At 36.6% G+C, this 18,327-nt stretch overlaps 1 long non-coding RNA gene across 1 annotated transcript; it reads right to left on the reverse strand.

The window, feature by feature from the left end:
• Window positions 1-1,843: 1,843 nt before the first annotated feature.
• LOC107288215 lies at window positions 1,844-18,057 on the reverse strand. The gene is made up of 3 exons (XR_001548895.1): window positions 17,833-18,057; window positions 3,226-3,304; window positions 1,844-2,045 (listed from the first exon to the last, which is right to left on the reverse strand). It is a non-coding gene; the product is annotated as an uncharacterized LOC107288215 (long non-coding RNA).
• Between the last annotated feature and the right edge of the window lie 270 nt (window positions 18,058-18,327).

An 18,327-nucleotide genomic window follows, 5' to 3' on the forward strand; every position in this document is an offset into this window, starting at 1 on the left:
GTAGATAACATCTTCTCATTTGGGAGACTTGCTGAATAATGAAAACCTTACCCCATTACTCAGTGTACACATCTGAAGATAAGATTGTGTTAACCCATCAGCCAATTCATAATAAAGCATTCCCGTAATTAATGTAATGGTTTTTCTCCACAGCATTCACAATTTTCCATTTGCCAACTAGTTTAATACAAGAGTCATTAAATCTTGGAGTCTCTCATCTTCTCCTTATGGCACTGTATTCCAAGTCCTTATTCAGAATAAGGGTTATTAACAGCAAATAAGGAAAAATAAGAATCATCATCATCTTATTAGTGTCTGCATCAAAATTGTCCAAACTGAGTATGAGCAATGCCATAATAGAGTTACAAAAATCCTGCATTAGAATTTATGTATATTTTATTTTTACTATTAATATAAACTACTAGAACAACACACTATGAAATGAACAAAATCAGGTGGGATTTAAACATAGAATGATAGATACCTGAAGCACAATATACAGTACTAAGCCTTATCATAATTACAGGAAAAATGTGATTCATAGAAATAATAGTATGAGGAGATCGTCAAAATTATGAACAACAAATGAAAACTTAACAGAATATCAGAATTTACAAACTGAAATTAAAACACTGTGGAAGAGAAAGTCAATTATAATACTTTAAATCAGAAATGTTTAACCTTGGCAACTTTAAGATCTGTGGACTTCAATGGGGATGCTGGCTGAGGAATTCTGGGAGTTGAAGTCCACAAGTCTTAAAGTGTGCCAGGGTTGGACACCCCTGCTTTAAATCAAAGCTCTTGGAGCTATACCAAAGAGATTCACCCAAAATTTGGATGCTTTAAATTTACTAGACTTGCAAAAAAAAAAAAACTTTGCTGAGAAACCTTTCATCGCCATTAGAACAATACTTTCATGATTCCTAATCCTTTGTTTAGAATTCAAAATGTTGGTAAAAAAAACAACAATATATAAGGACTGTGATACTCAGTTCTTATATTGAGTGAATAATAACAACAACAGTACTAACAATGATAATAAACAATAGTAATCAGATTATCTTAACAGGCATAGTATTTCCAATTCCTGAAATAAAGCTGTTCATCTACTGTCCCATTTCATATTTGTTCAAAAGCCAACAGCAGGGTGAGGATATATTGAGATTTTCATGCTTTACCAATCTTGGTTTAAACATGGGTCTTGAGTGATGACCTTCAATGCTAATTTTGATGACAGTTCATTTCATCTAACTATAGAATATATATGCAAATAATTTAAAAACTCAGAGAACTCAAGTTAGGCTAAAATATGTATGTTTTTTCATAACGTGTTAATGGTAATAATATGTTATTAATACTCATAAAAATGCATATTGCATTTAATCCAAAAGGAAGACTAGGTTCTCCACCACCGCCGCCGAAATAATTTCATTTTAAAATGAGAGTATGGGGGACTGGATGCAACTTCTTCTTTCTGTCTAACTTAATTAATTCTGGTGTTCATCTGTATAATATCTGGTGCCTTATTGAATGTTATCAGTTCACCTTCTTACAATATCATCATAATTTTTGGAAATACTGACACCTTGTTTTGTTAGAAAGGTTTGGCAGACAATTATTTATTTGAATAGATCCAAGTTTATTTCTTCCTGGCACTACTTGGTTAACTTTGTAAGATTATTTCCATCCTCATGTCTAATTGTGTTATGCCAGTTTAACTGAAAGGAGACCTTGGCTGAAATGTGATACTATGTACAGAGGTATACATCAAGAATGTAGAATGAAGAGTCTTGTTCTCCTGGGAATAATCTTTGTGATGCATACAAATTATTCCCTTCCTTCATTCCTTCCTTCGTTCCTTCGTTCCTTCGTTCCTTCGTTCCTTCCTTCCTTCCTTCCTTCCTTCGTTCCTTCGTTCGTTCGTTCGTTCCTTCCTTCCTTCCTTCCTCTCTCCCACTCTCTTGACTGAGAATTAGCCATAGCAGCATTAGATTCTTAGACTTGTTGCCATTCATCTACATCCTGCTGTTTACCCCACTGTTAACCTGTATGCACAGAAATAGGTTTAATGGCTACCAAGCTACTTCAAAAGTTCAGCTACTTAGAGATTCTGCTTCCCTTGACCTTTCTTCTGTGTTCCACTCTTTCTTCTTCTCTCAGTCATTCAAATTCCCCAACCCAGTGTTGAAATTCAAGTCTCATATACATGCTTGACTGACCACATGCATGCTTCACTTCAGCTTCTGTCAGTTAAAAGAGTTAATATGATAGGATGGATGGATGTGAAATTGCGCTATTATTTTTAATTCATTTTTATTCTTTCCAACTCAGTAGAATGTTGGAAATAAACTAAATAAAGGGAACTTGGGACTCTATTCATCTGTCTGCATGTCAAAGTGACAAGTCTTTAAAAACAGAATGAAATGGGATCAAATTTGGTGTTGGAATAGAAGCTGGCAAAAAACAAATCAGGTTCAAAACTGACTCAATCAAGTCAGGGGTGGCAAATAAAAAATGGAATGGAATGACTCACTGCAGCCAAACCACCACTACCATCTCGCCATGGCCATCTTGCCACAGCCAACTCGCCTCAGGACAATTTGCCATGGGACCACATGAGAACACCATATCATCGTGATAGTTTTTTGGAAAGTCCTTTAAGATCTGACTATTTTCCTAGGCGTGGGTTTAAGGAAGTCTATGAGTATTTATTGATTGGTTTCCTCAAGTGCCATTTTATGTTCCATTGTTTGGGGTTCTTTTTATCCTGTTATTGCTTTATGTTGTTTTTAAACACATTGTTAGCCACCCATGGACATTTTTGCCAGATCTTAATCATATACTGTAATTAGAGATGGGAAGACCTGGGGAAAAAAACTGGAAAAATTGGGGGGGAAAACAGGTTTTTTCCCTTTTTCCCAAAACTATATTTTCCCAATTTTTTCAATGTTTTTCCAGGCCTTCCCATCTCTAATTCTGATTAAAATAAAATACATTCACTACCTATGTCATATTCATTTATTTATTTAAATTTATATGCCACCCCACCTAACAAATAATGGTAGGGTGCTTAGGTGGTTATTTCAGTTTGTTGCTATATCATTTGACTTCCCAAGGTTATATGAATAAATCAATGGAACCTTTGATTCTACCCATACTGGTCATCAGGATATGCAAATCTTGCAACTGTTCTTCTACTCTAGGCATCAACTTAATTTCACCTACAAGTAACTGCAAGTAGTCCAAAATCTGGATAAAGGAGTAGGGTTGAACTCTGCTGGAGGCTGAAAAAACAGGTATGAATCTAAGGGAAATAAAAAGAAACATCACATTGAGAATAATGCTGAGAATAATGAGAATATACAGAGCTTTAGCTGATGAATAAGCACTGTCAAATAACCAAGGTCAGGGTGCAGATGAACAATATGGGATTGGTTAAACACAACTCAACACAGTGAAGCCAGAAAAACAGATGACCTTGTGCTACTTTGGAGGAGAAAACATACAAAGGGTTTGTGTCTGACTATATAATTTCCGAAAGTGTGGTGAGCTTCCAACTATCCTCAACTCAATTAGCAGTTCTGTCACTTTCAGAAACCATGAAAATACACACAATTGCATCTTCTGCTCCTATAGAAGTACATCAAGCATGGAAAGAGGGTCATCTGCCAATGGCCCTCACTGCAAAAAGTGCATTTGCTAAAATAGTAAACCAGATGTCCTGCAGCAGGTATGTGAGATATCACAATGTTCTTTTTGTGCTAATGGTGAAAAATCAAAAGCTTTCCCGGAATGTTTTGATGTGGAGTAAGGTTGCCTTGTATCTGGTTAGGATGATTGGATCATGGCCATTCATTGCCTTGACTAGGTTGTGTTGGGGAGTCATTCATAGCCTAGTTTCTGAAACAAGTCAAAGATGGTGGAATGCACAAATTTTTTTATTGTGATAGACAACCAATTATTCTCCAGATGTTGCTGAACTACAACTTCTAACTTCTTAGGAAGAAGAGGCAATGGTGATGAATGCTAAGAATTGTTATTCATCAATTACATAGATTGCCTCCCCATGGTTTAGATCTTCAGCATTTAGTGCTTTCTGAATGTCCATTTTTATGTAGCATTACTGTATTTGTTAAATTTTTAATTTGCTCAATTGCCAGAGTACCCTGAGTGGATTACACATATGTCTGCTGGATTCTAAACCAGACTTGTTTTGGTAAATATCCTTTCCACTCTTTAATTAATTATATATTGCATGTGCAGCAAATTTACAGAATAAGTTATGCAAATGGTTCTTTGGGATGTCAAACAGTGTACAAATCTCTTTGCATGTCCAGAGAATGCCCATTCTTAAAATAAATGGGCAAACCAGGTGATACAGCTACTGTATTCTGCTCTGCAAAAGAATGAAATGGCTATGAAGAAATAGAGAGGAAAAAATAGCTATGAAATTAAATAAAGAATGTTGGTTTATATTAAGTCCAGCCAAAATACATATACACACATGTACAATCTCTATGTCATGCAGATAAGGAGTGTAAAGTTCACAAAGCCGAGCATACCATTAATATTGATATTTACATGGAACATTTTCAAAGCATTCTGTTTCTAATTTACCAGATCTGATTGGACTTGAAGGGTTTATTTGGCTGCACAAATCAGTTAACCGAGATCTCACGCTTCCCAAGTCTATAATAAAAATATAGTACGTGGCATATGCCAACAGCTTGTAATACAGAGTCTTTTTTCTTTCCTTTGGCACTCTCTTTTTCTTCTCTCCTCAAAAGCAAAAATTCTGGCCAGGTCAATCACATGAAGTTATTTCTCAAAGATCAAAAGAGACTAACAATACTGTAATAACTTGAAGATCGACTTGCTTAAGGGTTCTTCATAAATAACAAAGAAATGTACATTTTTAAACTTAAAATCTAAATGTCTAAATTAAATATCTAAGTTCTCTTTCTGAATGTTGATTTGTGTAAGAAGCTGACTTTTATTTTTTTTAAAAAAAGTGGGATCCTAAGGTCGAAGGGTAATTTTTTTTATTGTCCACGGCCATAATTAATTTTTGAGAGATACGAGTATATTGTGAGTATACTAGGACAAAAATTAAATTTCATTTCATCTGCATTGAATTGAAACCATATGCAATTAATAATTTACTATTATTTAATTATTTATTTCTTCATATTAATAATGTTTAGAAGTCTTTAATTGATCTGCCAATGACTTGTGATGGTCATCTATCCTAGCCAGAGTAAAGACCACTTTTAATCACTATGGAGCAGACCAATGATTAAGCTTGGATTATTAGTATGGGATCTTTGGGGGTGGGGTGGGGGGGCTGAAGTAGAGGAACAGGTGGTGTTGAGAAACAAGAGGTAGAGATAGTTATCTGATTGTATCGTGCCTCTTCCCTTTCAAAACCCAACTGTTTTAATTGTATACATTGTTTAAAATCCAGCTTCTTTCAGTGCTTACTGCTGAATTTCACTGGTCGATCTATGAGAAATGGGAACATATATAAAATTGAAAATATAAAGTGTTCTTTATTTGAGATACAATTGTAATATATCTTTTCAAGCTAATAGGGATTCTATTTGTTTCCAAGATGGTGAGAAGGAATAGTTGAGGAAGATAGACCCTCAAATGAAAAAAACAGATTTAATTTAACCTGACATAGGATGGCATGCAAAGTAAATCTATGTGGTCCCTGAATGTTTGATGGCACCTAATCAATCAATGTAAAGTGGCTCATAGGAAACACCACTTGGATCAATTTGATGTAATTGTGACTAACTTGACCCATAAAATTCAGTAATAGTTAATGCAGACTCTTTGATCATGTGTAGAGAGTTATTATTCTTCAGAATGAAGGCAAATGTTGCAGGATCCACTCTGAGTCTGTTGACAGGACCAGAGGTTTATTCTTCCAAGCTTTCAGATAGCCAGCCATCAACATCTGAGTTAACAACTGAATGGCCAAATCCAATGAGGTACCATATAAATACTATCCACAGAATAGCCCAGTGCACACATTTTGGAGAGAAAAAGAGAGAGAAGTTCCCTGAGGATGGACTCCAGCACAAGTCCAAAAGCTTGGAAGAATAAAGTTCATTTCCAGTGACTAACTCAAATTGGAAGGAACAGGTCCACTCACTATCACAATCAATAACAATAATATATCATAGTGAAAGCAATGTTTTCTTAAAAAAAAAACAATTTAAATACTGGCTGGTTATTTTTAGTATTATTAGGTGTAGCATATTATTATTAACCAGGCCAGAAAGAAATGAATGCACTGCAATATATTCTAAATGCAAACTACAGGTATTTTTTTTTTTTAAAAAAGTATGAAATGGGGAGTTTAATTATCCTGACCTAGGTTAGAGGACAAATTCTACCAAACATAGCTCCTGCAGGAAATTTCTAAATTTTCTTGCTCAAGTAGTCAATAGGAAAGACTTAATCAATGAAGCGCAAATAGTAGAAAAATAATGGATTAGTGGCCATTTAATAATAATTTTGGATCATAAGGGAATAAACGTTCAGCATATTTTAATGCATGTCTCGGATTTCACAAATCTGAGTTTTAATAAACCTAGAGCAATGATAAATAGGATTCCACCGCAGGAGAAGAGAATATCAAAATGGATATTTAAACTTTTTAGAATCACACTGCAAATAATTCATGTGTGGAAAAAATATAGGTGATTCAGTACTTACAGGTCAACTGGAATTCTGGAGATAGTATCAGGAAAACTAACACTCAGAACTGATGAGGATGAACTACTCATTGCCTACAATTGTGCTAGTCTTCTATGAGAAGATACATTTTCCACCAGACAGTTGCACAGGGCAGGAAGGGGGGACAGGACTGAAGTATGAGATTCCTAGAAACATGGGCAAGGAATACTTATTTTCCTTGAACAAAAATTAAATCTCCTGGCTCAGATGAATTTCTTTCTCGAGTAGCTTACAGATGGTTTGGCCCAACATCACAACCACCTTTGAGAAATGCTGGAGAGTGGATAAAACACTAGATAATGTGGACAGGGTCAATGTGGTCCTTATCTTTGAAATTCAACATAATACATCTGAATTTTTAATATAATATATCAATACACTTAATCATATCCAGTGCTATGTTCTACTCCCAGATTCTGCCAAGGAGACTTATGTGCATAGACAGGCTTCTGTGTTTGCATAACAAACTTAACCGGATCAGTTACAAACCAGCAGCTGCGTGGGCTAATTCAGTAACTGAGTTAAGTGACGTGCAAATGAAGTCCATGAGTAATACTTGCTGATCATGGCCCTGGGCATAAACCTAATGCATATTCCATATTGAAACTGTCTAGCCAAATTTCACTGCATTCATTGAGTTGAACATTCTAAATGTAAATCACTTTCAAATTCTGATGTAACTAGTTATATCAAAGATACATATACATATATAGATATATTTGAAAAGTATATCTAAATGTTCCATAGGTAACCACTTCTTCAATAAAGTTCTAGTCAGATGTTGACCTCCCTCCATGCTCATGAAAACATCCTTCTTTCTAACACCCTCTTTTCTCCTTCTCTAACTTATGTAAAAAGGAATTTCACCTCTTTCCAAAGATCTGAAGTGAATATTCAGTGATGACTCCTGAAATTAGATCAAGTGATGCATGAAGATTTAGGACTACCCACACTAATGTTATAAGAACCGTGGTGGCGCAGTGGTTAGAATGCAGTACTGCAGGCTACTTCTGCTGACTGCCAGCTGCCTGCAGTTTAGCAGTTCGATTCTCACCAGCTCAAGGTTGACTCAGCCTTCCATCCTTCTGAGGTCAGTAAAATGAGGTCCCAGATTGTTGGGCCCAATATGCTGACTCTGTAAAACTGCTTAGAGAGGGCTGTAAAGCACTATGAAGAGGTATACAAGTCTAAGTGCTATTGCTATTGCTATTGCTATAATGCAACCAACTATTTTCAGTCATTAGACAAGGGGTCCCCAACCTCTGGGCTGTGGCCAGTGGTGGAATTCAAACATGTGAACAACTGGTTCTCTGTGTGGATGCTGCTTCCAGAAGTCCATTCTGGGCCTGGCCAACAAAAAATTAGCTACCGGTTCTACCGAAGTGGTGTGAACTGGCTGAATCCCACCACTGGCTGCGTGACTTATTTGCAACTGGGCCATGGAAATGGTGGGTGAGTATGCTTGCACTTCCCCATTTGCGTGAGCAGGTGGGCAAATGCATGCACACATGTTCCATTTGTGTGAGCGGCAGGCAATTGGAGCTGCACAAGCATGCAGAACCATCCCCTCTCCCTCCCCACACCAGCCTGAGAAGCCAGGAAGGTTGGGGAACTCTGCATTTGACAGTTATGTTGAGATACATTTCTCTAGAATAAATATTTCAACTGGAGATGACTTTATTTAAGTATTCATAGATGTTGGTCTTCAGCTATTATCAGGAATATTGTTTTACCAATTATATGCCTAGAGTCTCTTGCTCGGATGCAATACAAATATAAATAAATACATAAGGAGCAAACATTCTTTATCCCTAAAATTCTTTAGGGGTAATTGTACCCACCCACTCCTTTTCATCCCTCTTTCTTGTCTCAGAAAAAGAACTGGAAAGTGCTGACTATTTCCTCCAATACTCATGTGTGAGGAATAATTCCAAGTGAATCCAATTATTTGAAAACAAAAAAACTAGAATATGGCTTGGGTTTAATATATTGGGGTTCTTTTGTTAGCATTGTTACTAAGGGAGGTGCAGGATGGAGAAATAAGAAAATAACCTCACAAAAACCCATCTGTCACAAATTGAAATGTATTGTTCTACAAAACAAAACATGTTTTAACTGATTCTCAGCTGTTCAAGTATTAAGCCATAAAAATGCCAACTTGGCAATACAGTTCAATCTCGAAAGCATCCACATATCCCCTGTAAGTGATTGGTATTTTTGCAAGGGCTATATTTTGAGTACATATACAGTATGTAGGATAACATTATAAGTTAGGGTTGTGAAAAAAGTTTGATACAATGATTCAGTTTGAAGCAGATCTGAAAAGCAGTGAAGCATGCTATATGCTTAACTTACAATGTTGGAGAGACTGTATCACTCAGCCAGATCTCCAAATCTTCAGCTCATGCACAGATGCCATTTCTCTTAGAGAAAAACAGTTGATTGAGATTATATAGCCCCAGATCACCTATTCCCCGGGCAGAGTGAGATGATTTTAATGTCTCACTTTGAATTCCTCCTTTTCATAGGCCTTAATTTTATATACAGTGAATATGTCCATGAATGGCTTTGCACGTTATGCAAAACCACCACTTGCTTTTTGGCTGACGGGGCAATCATAATGGCTTATAAACCCTCTTTCAGTTTTGGGTGAATTTTACTTAAGAAGCAAATAGCTATAGCTGTTGAACAAACCATGGCTTAACGTGAAATATTCAAGTTTAGTCTTAATCAACTGAGGTTCTTACGTATATATTCAGATTGTAATTCCCAGTTTTTGGTATGAGAGAGAGAGAGGAATAATTTTGGAACACTCCAGGTGGGAAGAATTTAAATTTAAACAATATAGGGCACTTCCAGCAATACTTCAAAACATTGAGATGAGCCCTCTGAAGGTTCTGTTGCTGACACTTTGCAAAATTCATCTCTTTCCTTTCTTTTGATTCTGATCTAGTCTTCTCTTTTATCTTGTCTCTTATTCAGGTAACAGAAGTAACAAAAACAATCCCAAATGGTTTGGTTATGCATTTTGCCTCTGAGATGCTAGTGGGTATAAACCCACTCTTCTTTGTAGAGCATCTAGCTCACCTATTTCCTACTTTCCTATTTCCTATCTTCCTACCTGACTTGTAAAGAATCTTGGAATTCTACAAGTACACTGGAAAGAGGAATGAGATCAAGAAAATGTCACAATAATATTCTCTTTTATTTTTAAGAGAGGGAAAGGGAGGAAGGAAGGGAAGGGAAGGGAAGGGAAGGAAGGAAGGAAGGAAGGAAGGAAGGAAGGAAGGAAGGAAGGAAGGAAGGAAGGAAGGAAGGAAGGAAGGAAGGAACTGGGGATGATGGCAGACCCACAGCAGGATTCTTTGTATGGAAACAATTGCCTTCTATTTTCCCCATTTCTGAGAAAATTACAGATGGTTGGAATAGTTCAGAGCAAAAATGCTTGGAAATTTTAAATAGAAAATGGAAAGCTTTGCAGATGGAAAGTACAATGGAACGTCCTATATTCCAAGACAGTTTTAAACATCACAATTGTATCTTATTTTGTTATTGGCACAAAAAATTAGTACCATCTGATGGCTGATAATTAATATTTGACAGTTGGCAGCTTATGACAATTTGTTTTCTGAAGTTTGCCAAAATCAAAACTCAAGTTCTCAGAGAGGTGATAACAAGCTGAAAGCATTTGACCTCTTGAGTTAAAATTGCACATTCAGAACATGAACCTGACATTGCTCACTGAAATTTGTAATAGTGGAATTTTGGGGAACAGTGTACAATTAATTTCAGCTGCAGCTCTTGAAAGAGATAAACAAAGCTGTGCAGTCAAAACTGTTGTGAAAATCATGACCTCTCATGATCCATGCCATCCTATTAGCTATATACAAGTGGTCCTCAACTTACCACCACAACTGAGCCCAAAATTTCTATTGTTAAGTGAGACATTTGTAAAGTGAATTTTGGTCCATTTTATGATCTTTCTTGCCATAGTTGTTAAGTGAATCACAGTAGTTGTTAAGTTGGTTGTTAAATGAACCTAGCTTTCCCATTGACTTGGCTTGTCAGAAGGTCACAGAAGGTGATCACATGACCCCGGGATACTGCAACGGTCATAAACACGAGTCAGATGCCAAGCATCTGAATTTTGATCATGTGACCTTGGGGAGGGCGCAATCGTCATGAGTGTGAAAAATGGTCATAAGTCACATTTTCCAATGCTGTCGTAACTTCGAATGGTTACTAAATAAACTGTTGTAAGTTGAGGATTACCTGTAAATTCAAAGAGGCGACAATTGAAAATACACTGAATTTGACAGAAATAGTGATTAACTGATTAATTGAATTTCTATGACTGCCCATCTCAAATGCAGGACTCTGAGTTAATAACAATAATAAAAAACAAAATAAAATAATATAACAAAATCATAAATAACATAAATAGTGGACAGTTAAACAACCAACAACAGAGTGAGAAACCACTCACAACAGTTATTACAATCAAGCAGTGGACTTCCCCATACCATCGGAAACCCAGCTCAGTGACAAAACCAGGTCAAAACAGATCTCTCCTGTTGAATTTTACACCATTGTCTCCATCCGAAGGAAAAACTAAACTTCCATATTCCTTTCTGTGTTTCTAAACTGAATATAGTGTCACCTACTGAAAAAAAATCAGGTCTTTCTCAGAGGTCTAATTGTGAGTTACTTTATCTGTTTTGTGTGAAAAAGAATGGGATAAAGTGCAGGTGCTTAATGAAGGAAATAAGACTGTCCCCAGAGGCCAGTAACCTTTTTACTTTTAGGACCACAATAGTGTTTTCCTGCTGAACTATGCATGGCAGTATTTATGCTTCAATTTCAATATTATTTAATATTTAGCTTGCTATTCATACCATTACAGACTCTTGATTTTTACCAGGCACAGCTTAGATTTCCACGTTTCATGGTAAATCTAGTGAGCACTTTGAATTGCTGCCCCTACAAGACTAGAAACAAGCTGAAAATGGTAGCAGAATTACCTTTATTCTGAAGTTTAGCCATCAGTTGAGTTTAGAAGGGGGAAGGAGTGATTTAGAGGTGGGGACTGAACAAATAATTGTACACTGGAATCCTTTAGATTCATTTAGTTGCAGGTCTGGCTGCTTTACTTCAAAAACAAAACGGAGAGATAGAAAACATAAAATGGACACTCAAAATGACCAGGGGACTACAGCAACTTCCCAGTGTGGAGAGATTGGGCATTCAGTGAAATTTTTTGCTTAAAGGAACCTGGGAACATGATAAACATATTTAAAATAATGCATAATACACGGAGATATTTTTCTTCTCCAGTAATGTTGAACTCGGAGTCATCCCCCAAAAACAAATACAAAGAGATTAAGACTGGATCAAAGGACATATTTCTTCATACAGAAAGAAATTAGTGGTCTTTATAGAATTGTTATAGAAAGGAAAGGGAAGGGAATTTTGGGCTCAGTTGTGGTTGTAAGACAAAAACTATCTGTACTCAACTTAGAGCCTCCTGAGAAGAAGTGGCAATGTTAAGTTTAAAAAAAAAATTGGAAGGGAAAGGAGCTGAAGCAGTTGTTGTCCTTCTCACTCCTGGGCTAGAATCTTCCACAGGGTACTTTTAAAGGAAGAGGAAAATTAGTAGAAAAATAGCATGATTATATTTCATGTCATGTTTGGACTTGACTATCTATTCTAGACAGGCTTCACATCAGGAGGTATCGGGTTGTGTACTGCAATATTTTAGGCACATCCTGACCTCTTGCCTTCTATCTGGAAACCTCTGGCTTGGATTGGACTTCTTTCAGCCTGAGGACTGAATTACTATGCTACTGTTCATTACTCCAAACAATTAGGAACCCCTTTGACTCAACCTCCAGTTCTTTAACCAAATTATGCTCCCACCAGTTCTTCTGATGTTCTAATTGCAATCACCCTAACCTAGACTATTTCTCCCAAAGTGGCCCTTTTATTTTCAAAGTCAATTAGCCCAACAAGACCTTGCAAACATACCATGCAATGTGCTTGTCTGTATTTTGTCAGAACTAGAAAAACAATTATATTTGGTAGCTTTTAATTAAATATTAAAGAATATTCTTTATTTTTAATTAGCTGTTATGCAAGTGCCAGAAGGTACATTCTGTCATTTTGGAAAACAAACTGCAGATAGTGGTTCTGGTTGCTCTAATGAGTTTGCAGGCCAGTATTTAAGGGTGATGGAATCATCTCAGCTTGTGTATTTAACCCTGATGAGCTGTTTGAATCGGTTTCATTCTTAAACTTACTCTTATTTTTGTGAATACAAGAAGACTTCTGTTATATCCATCCAAAGGTTTTCTGAACCCACCGAAGTCTTTCTGACAATGGCCAATCATATACTAGACAACAATTCAAAAGATTGGACCTGTACAATGACTTACTGTTATTGCTAAGAACAACAACAGATGGCATTTTGTGGCATCCTGCATCTGAATATGAATCTGGAATACATGGAATAGGATGCAAAATTCCTTTGATGAAGAACTTTATACATGGACATAATGCATTTTTCTTCATTGAAGAGGTGACACAATTTGCCTTGACAGTGTTCTTCACTTCACTTCTGCTGACTTAACTGGCACTCTAAAAAAACTCAAGAAACTTCTGTGTATGAGCTTGTGTTCCGTCTGATTTTTGCAAATGATGATAAAGGCAGGCAAAGTGATGAAGCAGTATAGCTGTTTTCTTTCAGTTTTAGAAGTGAGGAAGATTCTCAAAGTAATTTCAAGAGGGTGTATTAACTGAAAGATTGGCACAATCCCAGCTTTCTCAACTGACTTCTCCAGATGTTCTAGATTTCAATTCCTATAATTCTTCCAGCCACCAAGGAAATTGACTCATAGAGCATGGAATCATAGAATTGGAAGGAACCTCAAAGGTTCTTCCAGGAACCAACTCCCTGCTCGAGCCATGAGCCTTATATCATCCTACTCAAATGGTTATCCAGTCTATTTTTGAAATATGGAGGGTATCAGTTTTGGAAAAGCTATCCTATGAATTTGTTTGATTCTGTCTAAATTTGCTTGAATTGAACGTTGCAGAATTCTGAAACTTCCCATTCTTCAACATCATTTGATTTAAAAGGCTAAGAGAGATATTATGAACAATGGTGCCCCCTCAAAAGTTCACAATTTTCTTGAGACTCCCCCCAGGCCTGTTAACACATTGAAAAGGCTAATGTTTTCTGTCCAATAAATCTCCTAGCAAGAAGAAAGAATTCATACAATATTGGACACTAGCATCTCACATTATCTGAAAAGCTCCAGGGCAATTTCTCCTCCTTGCTTTGTTAGAAAGCAGTCTGTAACCCAACTGGTTTCCATTGGACCCCATGCTTTCTGACTTTAGCAAGTTGTGGTGATTGATATCTGAAATGGTTGCCTACCCAATAAGAAAAAGAGACAGCATGCTGTGCAAATGTGGCATTCTGAATAGAGGAGCCACAACAGACACGTTTTGAGATGACAGTCAATAAGAAACACTTGTATTTGCTATTCCCCAGCTTTTGAGGTTTTGACAATACTTCAGGAAGAAATAAAATGCTTCCATTGAAAAGACTTGCTCTGCAATTGCCAAAGAGTTGGGTTATACCAAGTGGAATGAAAGAGTTAGCCCACAATGCAGCTTTGCTCAAACAGATGATTGATCAGTGGGATGGTTTTTCCAGAACTTTATTGAATTGGGAAGGAGGTTATTGGTTTACCAAATATAAAACAGAGAGCTGTCTCAGTGCTTATTTTATAGTCTCCAATGGGCCCTCAAACTCAGAATTTGAAATCTGGTAGTAAAATCACAGTGCTGTCTTATGTCTAAAGATATTTACCCATATAGTAGGGCTGTATGACTATTATCCTTCTCATCTTTTCTACTACCTTCTCCTATTGGTATCTTACAATTATATTACTTTGTTCTTTGTATGTACACTGAGAGCTTATGTGCCGGAGACAAGTTCCTTGTCTGTCCAATCACACTTGACCAATAAAATATTCTGTTCTATTCTAAAGTAACCGAGTTTACCATTTTTCCCTAAATAATAGAAAACATAGGTATCTTAAATCTCTGGAAGGATTAATGCATCCCTTAGACCAGGGGTGTCAAACTTGCAGTGTCACATGACGTGTCATGACATATCGTGACTTTTTTTCCATTACCGGCAATGGGGTGGGCACGGTTTCGCCATGACGCATCCAACCCGCAGGCCAGCAGTTTGACACCCCTGTCTTAGACCTCTCTTTCAAACTCCCCACCAAAAGGGAAAGAAATAGGATCAGGGAACATTTCAGTAATCTATTCCTAATTTTTTGGGACCCCATATAGTTAAGACTCTATACTTTACTCCAAGAATATATGTGCCTAAATAAATAAATTAAACTATAGGAACACCATATATTTAATTACTTTGAGCTTGTTGTATGTTGACCAATAAAACTGAGATGACGTTTATAAGGAAAGGAAAGGAAATTTGTCAAGAAAAAAAAATCATGCTTATTCTGCCATTTCATTGATCATTCCTTCTCTAGCCTTTGAGGCCAAAACAAAAATTGTCTGTCTGGATCCTATCAATTAAAAAACTTCATCATCTTGCAGAACTCAGGAAGCTTGCCTATGGTGTTGTAATTACTGCCTTCTGGAATAATCTCCCCTCTGAGATTCATGTGGCTTCTACCCTTATGCCATTCAAGAACTTATTGAAGACCTGTGTGTTCTCCCAGCTCCTTCATTTTTTGCTTGGCTTTGTTTTATTTTGAACCAATTTGGTTTGCTTTTTTAAAAAACAAAATCTTTTGTTTTAAATTTTGCATTTTCTTATGTAGGCTGTACTTCTTTCAATAGATTGGAGTGTTTTTAGTTGTAAGCCACCCAGACTCATTTAGGAGTTGACAACCTATCAAATAAATAAAGAGACCCAGCTGCAAAACATTTGTTTATCCCTGATGTAAAGAACATAAGGTTTTCTTCCAAACCAAACTGTTTGGTTTTTCAGGTTTTTGTGACTTAGACTGAGGCAAAAGTTCCATTTGCTACAATTGTAACATTTCAATCAGAAGAATTGAAGGGACCTGGAAGGGACCTTGGACCCCCTGCTCAAGTAGGAGACCCTATACCACTTCAGACAAATGATTGTGTAATATCTTCTTAAAAACCTCCAGTGATGAAGCACCCACAACTTCTGATGGCAAGCTGTTCCACTGGTTGATTGTTCTCACTGTTAGGAGAACAGTGAGGAGGTTTCTCCTTAATTCCAGGTTGCTTCTCTCCTTGATTAGTTTCCATCCCTTGTTTCTTGTTCTGCCCTCTGGTGCTTTGGAAAATAAGTTGACTCCGTCCTCTTTGTGGCAACTTCTCAATACTGGAATACTGCTATCATATCTTTCTAGTCCTTCTTTTAGACTAGCCAAACCCAAATCCTGCAACCCTTCTTCATATACTTTAGTCTCCAGGCCTTTAATCATCTTAGTTGCTCTTTTTAAATCCATTAATGTATCTTTGTTATGAAATTGGTTCTTAGTGATTCACCAAATAACAGCAATAGCCTCTACTACAAACCTCTGACCTCTGGGGTCTCCTTATAAACAAATATTAATAATTCAGCAGGCCTAATTCTTTTTTCAAGAGTCCACAGAATTGAAGACTTCTATCAATTCTAATCAAAATTAGAATTTTGTTCAATTATTCCTGCTCTTTTCCAGGCAGTTAAGGGTAAAACACAGGGTATCAAAATCACTATGATAATACTTCTAAATCAATGTCTTGCTTCATAAATCCTCTACACTGCAGAATGTCATTATAACAATTGGAGGGAACCCATCAGTGCTTGGCAACAAGTATTTGGCTGTTAGGCTGTCTCACTCTGGTTTGTTCTTGAATGCTTCCATGCTCAGCCCTTCACCTCCTTAAATCCACTTTCTAATAGATGATTCTAACTGTAAATCAGTGTGCTCTGAATTTGGATCAGTCTGAATTCTGATCTAGTGAATTGGATGTAAATAAATAATTCCAATGAACCTTAAAAAAAGTTATGACTATTTTGACAATCAAAAAGAGGGGGTTTGTATACTTTTCTGCACATCCTGAAGCACCCCTTTTTGAAGGCTTTTCAAAATCCTATTAGATGCTACAGTCCTGTGATATCAATTTTAAGTTAATTTTAACTTATATTGATTGTTTCAAGAGTTGCATTTCTATATACAAATTGACATAGCTGTGTTTATGCAAATTTATATTGCACTACTACACTACATGGTTTGAGTTTTATATACAATCTTTGGGTTACATGGTTCTGAAGAGCTTTGCCAACCCTAGGCATTTTCTGTTTATAAATGTACCTGGTTTTTATTTGCAATCTTTAATTATTTTCATTTTACATTACATTTCTCACCCCTATGACTCACTTGCCGAAGCCATGGTAAACACATTTTCTCATCATGCACTACCTCCATGATCTATGCCTTCTGCCAAACACATCAAGAATCTTATCTAGATCATCTTTAGACTTCATTGTTCAAACATCATCTGTCTAGCTTAACTGCCTACAGGTTTTTTTTTCTTGACCCAATCATGTCCCATTCTCAGAAACTGCCTGGAGAAGTCCATGCAGTATTCTTGGCAAGGTTTTTTAGAAGGTTTGCCATTGTCTCCTTCCTAAGGCTCGGAGAAAGTGACTGGCCCAAGATCACCCAGCTGGCTTTATGCCTAAAGTGGGACTAGAACTCATGTCCCTCAGTTTCTAGCCTGATGCCTTAACCACTACACCAAACTGACTCTCACCTACATTTTAACCTCCTTCAAATAAATATTTCAAATTCTTTTGCCAAAATCATCCATCTTAAAAAAATAGTTTTTACTTGCATATCCTTTAAGTCAACTACATCCTCACAACCAAACATTTCTATTTGACACAATTACTATTTTTATACCCAATTATTTACCAGTTCATTATTGGATAATTATGAAATACAAATTATGCACACACAACATAGGAGAGAGTGGGAGAGATGATAAATTGTAACAACAAGTCTAATTTGACCAGCTTACCTTCCTCTGCTTTATTTCTCAACAGGTGTTTTGATGGAGTCCCATTTTATGGCTAAATACAAATTGAACTTGAACAGTGTGATTGTTCAATTCCACACTGAAGTCTTTGGAATTTCAATTTTAACTTTTCATTCCAGGTAACAACTGAGTCCAACAGAACTGGTTTTAATAAAGGCAAAACTTCTTGTGCCTAAATGAACATGGTTGCCCTGATGCAAGTTTAGTCAGAAGCATGTGCCACTGAAGTCAATCGTGCAACAGATTTACATTTCTAAATAAAGAACTGCCTGCCTGCAAATGGGAGAGGGGAAAATGTATTTGTACATAAGGCCACCCTCCACATCTTGTATGCTTGGCACATTTCAGACACTGAACCTAAAATAAGCTGGGCAGCAGTTTGTAAGTGTAGTCAGCTCAAGGTAATTTCAGACCTTCAAGGGATTTGGGTTCTTGATCTCAACCGACATGAGTATTCCTGGTTGTAACTTCAACATG

Source organism: Protobothrops mucrosquamatus, unplaced genomic scaffold (genome assembly GCF_001527695.2).
Source record: "Protobothrops mucrosquamatus isolate PMUCROS unplaced genomic scaffold, P.Mucros_1.0 scaffold501, whole genome shotgun sequence".
Classification (NCBI taxonomy): domain Eukaryota; kingdom Metazoa; phylum Chordata; class Lepidosauria; order Squamata; family Viperidae; genus Protobothrops; species Protobothrops mucrosquamatus.